We start from the raw sequence: 13,937 nt of genomic DNA, 5'->3' as shown, positions 1-13,937 counted from the left end.
AAGCCTGGAGGAAAATGTGTGGTGGGAGAGCCTGGAGATGGGAGAGGGTGACCTGCATTCAGGCTCATCCCGGGATTCCAGCCCTCCAAGACGGCAGGCTTGTTAACGTTCTCTCAGTGTTCAAAAGAAGCAATCGCTATGAATAACTTATCCAGGAAGCCTAGAGATTCGTTTTCAAGGGCCTGTGGGTCCTCGGCAATCTTTTTGTGTGGCTCTGTGGCACCCATGTGGGGGATTGGTGACATGTCTTGACAGTGAAGCCTTGGGGTGTTCAGAAGAAGCCCACTGGACCATGGGTGCTGTGTTCCCACCACACGGCTCCCTGGCAGTGGAGAGGGTGGAGCCACGGATGTGCTCAGTGGACATGGGCAGGGCTGTGACTGTTACCGAGGCATCACCACGGCGGGCTTTGTGGGCGGCGGGGCTGAGCCTCTGGCCCTCCTCCCACGTGGCCCAGCTCTCAGGAAGTCCCTGACTCCCCTCAGCAGAGTCATGGATCACCTCTCCCACTCTGCCCTTTGTGGAAAATGACCAGATTAAAAATTTAGGGAAGTAGCGAGCTTTACAACCGTTGCATTTTAAAAAACACACTTTCAGAGATCTTTGCTGATACCTTCGCCAATATTTGTTGAATGTCTCTTATGAGCAAGTGACAATTAAGCACTTTCATGATCTTCGGAAAGGCTTTGAAACAATAATTACCTAGTAGAAAATGACTTTATTGTGTTTAGAGCTTTCATTATGGAGAGAATAAAAAGAAAACTGTTTTCATAGAGATAATGCGAGAACCAGTGCAGAACTTAGACTAAAATTCTAATTTATGTACGTATCATTTTCCCAAGTACATTGTTGTGCTCCCAAGATGTATGCACCAGATAAATCACAAAGCATGCTTCTATTCAGCATTTCTCCTGGATCTTGGCCAGGTTACGGAGTCACGATTCCCTCCAGGCTGAGGGCATGGGGGTCGTGCCCCGGTCAGGGAAGGGTCTGAGAACTGGATTAACAGAAGAAACAAAAACCGCTAGGGGAGATTTCTAGCACAAAATGCCTTTTGAAGAAAGGGGAGTGCAGAGGATGTGCTCATTCTTCCGTTTCCTGCTTTACCCCAAGCGTTCCGCGGATTTATCATCCTTCTCTCCATAGAATTGGGAGGGCCTGCAACAATTGTCAATTTAATAAGATTGAGAAAAATACCTAAGAAATGAAAAGCCCCTATCTGAAAAAACACACAAGAATGAAGGTAGAGGGGAGAAACTGTCCAACTACACAGGATGTAAATACCCACTGACCTTCCAGTTGGACTCAGGGCTTCCTGTCAGGGAGGCAAAATGGGACATCAATCATTTTGTACCAACCTGTTCAGAAGACCGTACCCCAACGTTCACTTCTAATAGCTATCCTCCGTGGGTAGGTGTGTACGTGTGTGTGAAGAGAGGGGGATTATTTCGACAAATTGATTTTCTTTTATGGTTCTACAACTATCTCTTGAAAATAATTCCAAAAAAAACACTATTTTCAAATTAATTCACAGCAATTACTTGGAAGCCTAAGATTTATTTAAATGTTTCTTTTTGCATACTTGAAAAGTAGAAGTTGGTGTAATTAGGTTGTCTCCCCTTGAACAAATGCAAACATGTAATTTTAATATGCACCTAGTAATAATGACGTATCCAGTAGACACATGGAAGGCTTTCTGTTTTAAACACCGACAGGTCGAGCTGCCGGCGTGTGTTGCTTGTTTGGAGGGGACGGGGGGCGGGGGGTCAGCTGAGCTTAACCCTGAAGGGCACGTGGAGACTGGACCAGAACAGTCTCCTGCACAGCTGGGCAGGGAGCTGCCGTGGGGCCCGCACGCACGCTCGCGGGGCGACCCCCACCACGGACATCCGTCCTGCACTGTGTCTTCCGTTAGGAGAACCACTGCGTACTGATTAGTGTCCTCTCCTTCAGTGGAGTGGTTTTGAAAACCTCTAACTTCCATTTCACACACGGGTTCTTTCTCGTCTGTGAAATGATTTATCAGAGAGATTTACTTGTCTAAATATGCATTTCAGCCGATCTTTCTAGGGAGAGAATGTTATTGATACTGTGGAGAAAATGCTATAAAATTAGATTATAATGATTTTTCTCTGGGTCAAAAGTTTTTTCAACAAATGTCACAACTGATTCTAGAAGTCATTAAAACAAAGGGAAAATCCATACAAAACATGACAGAGGAAACAGCCATAAATTTGTTTTTATTTCATTGTTTATAGTTCAATAGTAACTTGTCCCTCAGGGGTACATCATAATTCCAGTTTCCAGGAGCGCCTCGGGCCTCTAGGTTTCGACTGCCCTCCAGAGCCCCCGGGCACGACTCGGTCCATTTCCGTCCCCACACCCCCTTCGCTGACTCTGGGATGACATCGGGCCCCCGCTCACCCCAGGGATGGCTCCCATCTCCAAATCCTGAACCTAATCTCACTTGCAAAGTGCCTTCTGCCATGAAAGGTGACACAGTGTCCAGAGATGAGAATGTGAGCAGCTGGGGTGTGGGCATTCTTCTGTCTACCGTCATAGGATCGTTACGTAGTTACAATAGTGAAGACTGTAGTAAAGACTGGCTGAGTGCCTGGAGGAAGGGATGCAGGGATGAGGTCTTCTCGGACACCGAGCCTGGAGTAGATGTCCATGTCCTCTGGGTCCAACAGAAGCATGGGGAACCCATCGCCCTGCTGGGCATGTGAAGCTGTCCTTGTCATGAACCCAAACCCCTCCAGCTGACAGGAAACCAAACCCCGTGGAGACTGCCGGACAGGGGTCTGGTGAGAAGCCCTCAGCTGTGGCAAGGTGACGTGGAGGCTCTCCTCTCCGCTCCCCCAGGATCAGACAGACTTCCTGCCAAAGGCAGGTCTCTGACCGCGTGGCCACAGGAATCTGTGGCATCTGAAGTTCAGGGGCAAGCACTGAGCACGAGGACGTTCGCCTCCTTTATGAGGCCGACTGCGGCACTAAGCCCTTTGGAGGTCAGACAGTGTCTCTGCAGAGTCTTACTGGGGCTTCTGCTTTGCGTGTGGACTTGCGTTTCGGAAGAAGTCAAGATACGCAGGCTGGACATTGAAAAGGTGGACGTCATCTGTGTGATGGGAATTGCCTGATTTCCGTGGGCAACAGAGAATCATCTATCACTGTATCCACGTTGTGCTCTTGACCTTCCGGATAAACAAGTGAAAGACAGCCTCCGCCCTCAGGCCCGGGGAGGGAAACTGTGCAGACATTTAGCTGAACACAGAGGAGGGGCCCTACCTTTACCGGCAGGTAGTGCTGGAGCCTGAGATTGCAACGTGCCCTCTCCTCCTAGAGCACCTGTGTTCAAGCAATCCTCGCCCCCCCCCCCAGAAACACGCCCCCGTGCACTTAACTGGGTGGGACCCCAGAGTAAGCGACCCCCATTCGTGGGCTCTATGTCTGTTCCATCACCGAACTTGTCAAAGTGCTGAGTCTCAGTAGGACGGAGACGAGACCCCCAGCCCCCAGCCTCACAGTCCAGGATCCCTACACTTTACGACTGTGTGCGGCTGACCCTACCCCCCATCTCCTACTTGAGATATGGGCGTGACTGGAGGACGTGGGTTCTCGGCGGCTCAGTCGGAGACACACACAGGAAATTCTGGCCCATCATTGTGGGAGAAGCTAGTGACTGTCGCTGGTCACTTAGGCGCCTGTAATCTAAATAACCAGTGAGTAAACAAATAAACCCACGCCTGCATGCCTAAATGAGTCGATGAATCAGTGAATCATTCCAGCAGACCGCGAGGTACCGCAGAGGCCCCCCAAACGTGGACGTCGCCTCCCACGCCCCGGCGACCAGCCCATGCCTTCCACTGCTCACCCAACGCACGCCCGTGGCATGCCCCCTGGACCTCTGCTCAGCCTTCCGACTGGCCCCCCGGCTGGACTTCTCATCCTGTCTTCACCCCACCCTCCACACTCCTCTGATTTTCTTTCCAAAAATATAGCCCCCCCCCCAAATAAATAGAATGGAGTTAAATATAATTAAAAATATAGCCCGGCCCCAATATGTTCTCCTGGCACCCTCTCTCAGTTTCCTGTTACCAGTGAGCAAAGGCTCCGTCCCCTGCAAGGATGATAACCCTGGGTGACCTGACCCAAGCTCGCCCCCCAGCTGCCCTGAGAGCCCATACTCGTGCCCACTCTCTGGAGACCCTCTCATTGCTTTTGCATACGCCCTGAGCAGCCCAGAATTCGCTTTCCTGCGTTTCTGTATGTAATTTTTAGCTATGCCTTAAGCTGCAACTCAGAAATCATTTCTTCTAGGAAGGCTTCTGTGATTCCTTCTTCTTCTAATCAGTTTAGGTGCCAACGTAAATTCATTAGTCCTGGGGCTCCTGGGTGGCTCAGTCAGTGAAGCCTCTGCCTTCCACTCAGGTCATGATCTCAGGGTCCTGGGATCGAGCCCCACATCTACTCAGTGGGAGTCTGCTTCTCCTTCTCCCTCCACTCCCCCTACTTGTGCTTTCTCTCTCTGTGCCAAATAAATAAAATCTTTGAAAAAAATAATTCATTAGTCCCTACTCCCTGATCAGACAAGTTTCAATAGAAAAAATTATTTATTAAAACAAATCCTAATTTTCATTTCTTTTAAAGATGTACAGATATTAGATGCCCAGAAAATGAGGCTACAGTTAGATTTACTATTTCATGTATTTACATTATCTTTATATATGTTTTGAAAGCATTGATATTATGGCTTTTAGTCCTTATGTGTTAGTTTAAAAAGTATTACATTAAAACAAGTTATTTAAATTCATATTATTGTAAAATATCCTGAGAACATTGAAAAGAAAATACTTTTGCTCTCTCAGGAAAAAAAAAAAATCCTGTAACAATGCTTTTAAATCAGATCACCCAAAGTGAGTTTTTAGTTTTCTTTCTTTACAGTGATATAAACTCACATTGGTGGGGCGCCTGGGTGGCTCAGTCATTAAGCATCTGCCTTTGGCTCCGGTCATGATCCCAGGGTCCTGGGATCCAGCCCTGCATTAGGCATCTTGCTCAGCAGAGTCTGCTTCTCCCTCTGCCCCTCCTGCCACTCATTCTCTCTGTTTTTCTTTCTCTCAAATAAATAAATAAAAATCTTTAAAAAAAAAAAAAAAAACCTCACATTGGAAATGAGAGGAATGTGACCATAAAGTCCTGTATATATGTTTCAGTTTATTGATTATCCAGACTTAATCATTTCACATACGTCATCTTTAAAATGCACTTAAAAATTATAATTCATTTGTTACTTTTGTAACTTCAAATTTTCATTCTTTGCTTCTGGGTTCCAAGATACACTTAAGACAATTTAATATGACAATTTTGGACTTACACAAAAATGGTTTCTAGTTAGCAATTTCTAGATTCTGGAGAATTAGGCTTTTATAAGAATTATCCTTTGAAGCATGGCACATAAGTGGAAGAGAATTAGACTTCTTGCTACCCACACGTCCTTCCCGTTGTGTTGGAAGTGGCTGGTGGGCTTCTGCTCTCGCTGGCCGTGGAGGACGAAAGCATTGTCATCCTGAGGAATGTTGGAAAATCTCATCTGGGATGGTTGACTTTGTGTGTCAGCCTGACTGGGCCAGATATTTAGTCAAATACTATTCTGGGTGTTTCTGCGAGCATTTGGTTTCTTTCTGCTGAGTGAACGTTTGAATCCGTAGGACTGAGAAAGCAGACTGCCCTCCCTCATCTGGGTGGTCCATGTCCAATCAGTTGAGGGCCTGACTAGAACACAAAGCCGACCCTCCCATGGGTAGGAGGGAATTCATCCTACCTGACTCTTCAAATTGGGAAATCAGCATTTTGCTGCCCGGGAACTTCCCTGTGGGGAAGCATGGCTGCGGCTCAGACCCAGGCAGCAGACTTCTTACCTCCCATAGCCCGCACCCTCCCCTAGGCCGTGGACATCAGAAAGGAAAATCCAGACTGACTGCCCCCACCGGGGCCTGAGATCGAGTCCCGGCCACCAGGACACGTGCCATGGGAGAGGGACGGGTCCACCGGGCCTGTCAGAAGTGAATGGAGCCAGAAGGCAGACGACACTCTGGAAACTCAGTTTTGGAAAGGAGAACCACGGTGAGCCTGAAAAAGCCCCACAGAGAAGGGAAGGAGAAGTCAGACTTCAGAGGTGACCCAGAAGTGATCAGCAGCAGGGGACCCGCGACTCAGCAGTCACACAGCCCGAGGGCTTGGCGCTCATCCCAGCGTGGGCTGTCAGGGCCGCCGCGGAGATCTGCGGGGTTAGAGCTCGTGGCTCCAGGTATAAGGCTCTCGCAGATGCGTCCACAGCTCACGCCCTACAGGAAACTATAATGAGGAAAGCAGACAATCTCTCGGCAGAGGTCACCTGCTCTGGAATTGAGGTCCCAACCTGAAGTCCAGGGGTCCCTAATATATTCAAGAGTCAGGACTGCATGAATGCTGATGGGTTAAAAAGTGGATCTTTATTTTTACTAACTTCTAACTGTAAGAATTCCTTCGGTTACGGATGCAGGCCACGGAGCGCATTAACAGTGGCAGCGTCTGTGACGCCATCAAGTACGGAACTCAAGACAGCGACGGCCACTCGGTTCTTGACACTGTTTCAGAACATCCCCGAAGTGCATCAGGCTTGGAAACGACAGTGGTTATTAGTCCTGCTGTCGGACCTTATCGTTTGCAGCATTAATACACGCATCTGTGTCACAAAAATGTTTAACATTTTGATAACCATAGTTCAATGTAAGTTTTTTAATCGTCTGTATTTTATTTTTTATGGTTAAAACATTATTTTGAGGAGGAAGTTGTAGGCTCCACCAAACTGCTGAGGGGTCCATAGTGCACGGGAAGGGTTAGGAACACACGCTTCCCGCCGGCAGGCATCATAATGAGATTTCTCTGCCTATAACAACGAGGTCAGGTACATGCAGTGTTCGGTATCTCACAGATAATCAATATCAGAAGCTATTTTAGTTTTTACTTGTGTATTGTCTTCCTCTACTGGAATGTGAGGGCCTTGAGAACAGGCACCTGCTAGGAGCAGTCAAACATGCGATCAGAAACATCCAGAACAACGTCCACACTTAGAAGGGGCTTGAATTCATCACATGTGAATCACCTTACGTGTCTTGTGGCTGGAAGGACTTGTAGGAAGGACAGGATTGTGCTCCTGGACTAGCTTTATTCATGGCTGGGGACACACAACAGCAGGGTAACGTTGTGTCTCCAAACTGGTCTCCAACGGTATGTCTCCAAAGGGTTGGGCACTGCCGGTCCCACAGAACATACCTCATTCCCGGGTCTCAGGTTACCAGCAGTGTGGCAACAAGGATGTGGTATGGGGAAGCCCACGGCTTGTTCATGGTGGCGGTCCTTCGTGGCGAACTGGTCACAGAGACGTCTCCAGCTACATGACCAGTCTGAACCCACCAGCTCCAATGAAACCAGCTGGAAACCACAAACACCATGATTATTACCAAACAGCACTGGTGCTGACAAGCTGGGACGTCCCGCATGAAGCAGTCACAAACCTGAAGTGACAGGACATCATTTATCTTGAGATAATATACTTCATAGGATCGACCGAAGGTCATGACCGTGCTCAGGGCGCTCGGGGGTACACTCCAGATGAATTTAGGTTCCCCGATTGCTTCATCTACCCTGACGTGGCACAGGACTCCATAAATATTTGCTGAACGCGTGAATAATTGACTTGAGAATCTATGGTTTATAAAATATTTAAATCCATTTACATGAACAGTTTGCACTGACTTAATATTTTAAATTCAATATTTAAACTCCACCTGCGCTTGGCTACTACCCAGTTGGGCTTTTCTTCTTTTCGATTTCTCTGTGGGCAGTCCCAGTTCACGAGCACCCACTGCTTTCTTTAGACGTCCCACAGGACACCTGATCCGACCATCTACAACATGGACCTGCGAGACAGAATACAGTAGTTTAGTTTCTTAAATCAATTCCATCCCAGTTCTGAGCGCCTCACCCTCCTGCCACCAGAAGACTCAGCCTCAGTCATTTTGAGGTGAGCCCAGAGCTTGGCAATGCCAGCACCCCACATGGCAGCAAGGCCCCCGGAAACCTGACGCCAGCTGCCCAAGATCTCCACATCCCTTTTGCAGGGCCCCCCAGGTCTCCTGGCCTCATGGGGGCCTCATCAGGGCTGCAGCTCCCCGAGGCCCACAGACCCCTGTCCCTGGCTCCCACCGCTGTCCTCTTCAAGCTCTGCTCTCATCCCGCCGCACCTGGACCCCCGGGCACTCTCTCTGTCGAGTTCAGGCTGTCACAAAGGTCCAGCCAACGTTACCCTGAAGTTGACTTCCCCCAACGAAACCTTCAAGAAGGGGAACCCCAGAGCTGGCTTGCGATTGGAAGGACTGTAGGAAAAAAACGTGCAAGTAACACCCTAATGACTTAACCTGCAGTGTGGACCTGGTGCGGAGGTCTACCCGGGTTGTCGTTGTCATTCCTCGGACGACGTCTGTGTACGCTTCTGAGAAGAGGCTCTCCGTGGTCCACTAAGTACAGAATCATTGCCTGTGGCCCTTCACAGTTGAATTCTCATTCTCTTCATAGGTAAGGAAACTGCATTTCTCTAAAATTCAAGACAGCCAAAGTGAAACACACGTATCTCAAAACTATTTCTGTAAGTGAAGAATAAATTCCACTACTACCTTCCTTCTGCCTTCACGAAGATACCAGAGCTACTCAAAACTCAGACTTTCAGTGAGTTGCTATTGATTGTTTATTTTCAGGAGCAGGATTAAGCTACTGGGAGTGAGTTTGGCCATTAAATGGTCCCGCGTTTGGAGAAAAAGGTTGAGTGAGGTTGATTACTCGGAGCTTAATCTTTCAACTACTGTTCAGACACCAAAAATGCTACACATACACACACACTCACACACATACACACACACACACACACACACACACTCAATCACGGTGAGCTGGTTTGTGGTTTAGGGACGTGGACTATGAGATTCGTATGTCTGCTGATACTTTCACATGACAGACAGGTGGCAGTAACACGTGGTAAGGAAATCGTTATGCAGAATGTAGAAAACATGTATTATTCATATGTGTAAAGCATTCCTCTTTAAAATATATCGTTGGATGGGCTTTATTTCACCCTAACACAGCCATTAAGATGCTGCATTTTTTGAACATAAGAAATGAAAGGAAAGGCTGGAAAATCTCAGTGGATTGATCACGGGTCGTATTTATCCCTCTGTTGATCTGTTTGTTATTTTTCGGATGCCAGGGAGGAAAGAGATAAGGAGGCGTGAAACGACAGATCGCATCAGATGTTATCGTGAGTATAAGTAGGATACGTAAGAAGGAGAAGATTGATTAGCTGAAGCAACAGAAAGCTCATCGTTGGTGGAGGCGACCGCTGGTCCGCTGAGCTCCCGGGAGGTGACCCTGCAAGCTCACACTTCTGGTTCTTTAAACTGTCTCCTTCCGTAATAGAAGCCGGGCGTTTTCTTATCAGTGTACTGGTTTGTGGTCAGTCATTCATTTGCGTCCATTTGGATCAATCATACGCCATCAACCGAATCCAATCCACAAATACCTCTTTCGTGCCTAACACCTGTAAAATAGCGGAGAGCTGCTTCATACAAGGAGAGGGAGCAGAACGCGAAATAGGTTTAGGAGCTCCAGACGCATGTGCATATCGATAAATAATAATCATGTTCAAAACTTCTCTACCAAGACTTGCTAGTCAATGTTTAATCCCTTCTCGAAATTAGTATTAACGTTCTTACAAAATGTCCTATGGTTTGTAAAGTGGTCAGCGTTCTCTTCTGAATACTTGCAGCATGAGCTTAGGTCCTTGATCTTAACTGGGAGGACACAGGAGCTCGTTCCCACATGTTCCTTCGTGCAGACCGAGATTTAATTGTCTCTGTGAGGGGATTTCTGAAAGACAGACCTGGCAAATGGTACTAAAAAAAGATGAATTTCTTTGGCATGTGGGGCTACTCAAGGAGCAGGTACTGTGTGCTTTTCAAGAGATACTCGGTGGGTCCCCATCTGCATTTCTTGGGTTTGGAGGACAGAGCGTGGAGCCGAGTCCCTGAGATGCTGGGGCAAGTGCAGAGAGCTGAACTCACCCGGGAGTCTCCAGCATCCAGAGCCAGACAGTATGCACGGAGCATAATCTCGGGATCACATGTTGAGTATTTTGGGGACCAGTGCTAACAAGGAAAGCCGTTCGGTGTCTCAGGCGTTCAGCACGAGGTCTGTGTTCTGGGATACGGAGGTCAGCAGACCCTGCAAACACTCTGACCCCATCTCTTCCCTCCCCGACATCTCTCTCCGGAAGAGCCAGGGTGCACCAGAGGAGCCCAGGACACGAGCGTGCGGCCGAGACTCCTGGAGCCCATTACACTCCCGTGACGTGTCTTCACAGGCAGCTCTCAAGCCAGAACAAACAAGTGCGGCCACGTCACTGGTCCCAGAAAAGTCACGAGGGAACAGAATCATTGGTGCTGTAAGAACAGCAGCTTTCAGCCCGGCTCAAGGGCTGGAATGGGGCACCCAGCTCCCTGGGCCACCCGTCAGGCCTCCAGCGCCTCCCCAGAGCAGTGAAGCCCTGGGTGTAGACTTGGGAGACCCCAGCTGGGACACTTCCCCAGAAGGTGGAGGCAGCAGGAGCCACTGCGTGTGGCAGGGGCCACATGGTTCCTCCTGAAAATGGTCTGCCAAGGTCACAGCTCTCCCGCCTGCGGTCCTGGCCTCCCGCGACCCCGCAGGTAGCTCTGTTGTCCCTATTCACTGGGAACACGGGCACAGCCCGGGGCGGGGGTGGGGGGGCGGCGGATAGCCTTCCCCTACGAGGTGCACAATACGGAGAGATCCCTGACTAGCTACGGGAGAGCTTGTGTTTCCCGCGTGGTTAACTCCTAAGCTAGTGTGGCGTGGCGTTTCCGGGGGGCTGATGCGGAGCTCGGCTCCTCCCCAAAGATGCCCTCCCTACGGGGCCGGAGCGCCGGTGGGGCTCATTTCGTCCAGCCCCAAATGCCTACTAATGCTCCCCCTCTTCCTATGAGAACTAAGTTGGTCTTGTTTCTAGCTTTACATTCATTAACGGTCAGGTGTGGCATTTAGAGATGTTGCTGCTGCTGTTTGGTGTTTTTAATAATTGGACTCACCTAGTGCTAATGGAATATTAGACCACACGCTGCATTTAGGCAGAAATGTGGGCTGGGTTTTAGACACACAGTGGTGCTTTTCAAACACTTTAATGAAGTTGTGCTTGGAGTCTGTCTTGAGTCCATCATGTCTATGCCCTTAGAACACAATGTATATATATTTTTTAATGTTTATTTATTTGAGAGGCAGAGCGCACAAGCAGGAGGAGCGGCAGAGGCAGAGGGAGAAGCAGACTCCCCACTGAGCAGGGAGCCCAATGTAGGACTCGGTCCCGGGATCATGACCTGAGCTGAAGGCAGATGCTTCACTGACTGAGCTGCCCAGGTGCCCCCATAACGTATATTTTAATAACTGGTTTGGTTTGGTGTGCCGCCTGCACCCTGGCTAGGCACAGGCACCGGGGAGGCAGGGGCAGGAGAACAGGTTTTTCTGTGACGTTCAGGATACCTAGCATGGCACAGGTGAGGCGCACACATCAGGACACACCTGTCACCGCACCAACCCTGCCCGGGGTCCCTTGCAGAACATCTCTGGGTTCACCACGCAACTGGCATCACTGCTTCTCTAGCTCCAGAACTCAGGGTCAGAGTATTTTCTTTAATGAAGGATATCGTCAGAACACAGCAGTGGGAGCTGGCCAGCAGACCAGAGTGTTGTGAGCAGTTTCCGAAGAGCACGGTGACTTCCCGCCTCGGCACGATTGCATTCTCCTGGCTTGTTCTTGTCTCCAGGCCATGTCCCAGATGACTCAGCAGGCACTTGTCCTCCATGTGCCCTTCGCCAGGGGCCCATGGAGGACGCGCTGCCCTGCACAGGACGGAGGGCTGCCCTAAGCCCTTCTCTGGGGTGTCCTCCAGAGCATGGGTACCGCGGGGGATTTGGAGCAGACGTGTCATTGACTAGGACAGAGCAGGAGCTCACAGACAACCTCACGCTTGCATTGTCCGTGTTTCTTGTCTGTGAGGTTGTCAGGAGCAGGGATCCTCCTGCAGAGGCCTCCCCCCCGCCCCGGCTCCTGCTGGTGCTGCCGGGACAGACACCACCACCAACCCTCAGCTCCCGGAGCGCCGCCAGCTCTCCGGCCACACGCATCGCTCCTGCTCGTCTCATGACACCGCTACTGCTCATCGATTCCAGCAGGCTCGGGAGGTTCGCAGAGAAGCCTCCGGCCAGGGACCTCCGATTCATGGCACAACTGACATCAGCCATCGGACCACTCACAGCAGGCACAACGCTTGGCCCTGGTGTCAGGATCGACGACCATTAACCGTCAGTCAGCTTGAGGTCATGGCGGTGCCATCCCTACCATGGGGGTGGGGCCTTGCAACTTCCTTATCGAACTATGCGGAGAAGTAGGCGGGTCTAGGAGGCGATCGTTGGACGCTGAGCATTGGGAAGGGTAAATAAGTCAGCAGGTAGGTACCGTTTTTACCCTTGCAATTAGCATTTGCCATATTGACTTACTTTTTGTGGAAGATCATTTTCTTTTCCGTGAACAAAAAGTCGCGTCTGCGGATACATTAACTCACATAGACCATTGGCCACACATTCCCTATGTGCCACGTGTGAAAATCTATGTGAAAATCCATGATTTCACTGCCAAACAAAACACCGTCTGAGAATTTCGCCCCCTCCCCAAATTTTGATAATAAACATGTAATTCTGGTATGATTTTAATATAGACTTCATTCACCATTAAATGTCCCAAGTGAAACTGAATACACACACGTTTTCTTTGGAAAATTCAAGCTCTTATTATGTAATGCGAGTTTTAAATATTTAAAGCGAAGACAGAAAGCGTCTTGAGCAGTGAAACAGCTGTCATCACTTTATTTTACCGTCTCCAAGATGCTAAATACCGGTTAGACTATAATTTCTTGCTAATTAACACATTCGAGATAGATGTCTTTGCTGCCGACCCATCCACTCTGCCCCAGAACTTGGATAGCCCACTTCGGTTTCTGTAACTTGAGGGAAACCGTTGTGTGCGTGGCTGTGGGATGTGGCTTCTGTGTCCTGCTTGATTTACACTTATGTTTTGAGACTAACATTAATTTCAGTGTCAAAATGGCTTTCATCTTTTATATGGACTCTTTCGCCTTTGAAGTTTGGTTTCTCCAACATCCAGGCTCTCATTTCGACACTCACGGACTTGTTCACTGTAATTCCTTTTATGCTATTATCTTTGAAGCTCTAATTAACAGAGGGCAGCGAGTTTAAGTGTGGCTCTTACTTTCAAATAGTGATGTTTGCCGTTTGAAATACACTTCACCTTGATTACGTATTTGTGCTCTGTACGATGGAATGCTAATTTTTAAATTTCCTTTTGGGCTTGTGAATGCCTTGTAAGGATTGCATTCAGAAACGGGGTCCAGACCGCCAGGTGTGGATGGACCACTAGGCATGTATTTAAAGTATCCCTGTGTTGGCATTTGAGATGACTCCACACCGTGGAACAACGTAGATGGGCCAGCGCTTAGTTTCATCTCATTCAAGCTAGTGGATCTCAAATCAAGTGTGTTCCTCCAGATTCTCCCTCCTAGATTTGTTAACCCAACACTCTGAAGACCTAATGCCAAGTCCCAATGACCAGCTTGGTTTGCTTTATGTCGTCTATGGAACAGATGGGTGCATACGTACTCCCATGACTGTGCAGGGCGGGAATGTTCTAGCCCAGGGCCGTCCAGTGAGGCAGACGCTCTCTAGTCGCGCTGTCCGCACGGGGACCAGTAGCCGCG

General features: G+C 49.0%; 1 protein-coding gene across 1 annotated transcript in view; it reads left to right on the top strand.

Annotated features, from left to right (window-relative positions):
- Nucleotides 1-13,937, top strand: part of DLGAP2 (DLG associated protein 2) — a 114,314-nt gene that overhangs the window by 62,074 nt on the left and 38,303 nt on the right.

This window comes from Ursus maritimus, unplaced genomic scaffold (assembly GCF_017311325.1).
Source record: "Ursus maritimus isolate PB19 unplaced genomic scaffold, ASM1731132v1 scaffold_28, whole genome shotgun sequence".
Lineage (NCBI taxonomy): Eukaryota > Metazoa > Chordata > Mammalia > Carnivora > Ursidae > Ursus > Ursus maritimus.
This window is presented reverse-complemented; position numbering and strand designations above follow the sequence as displayed.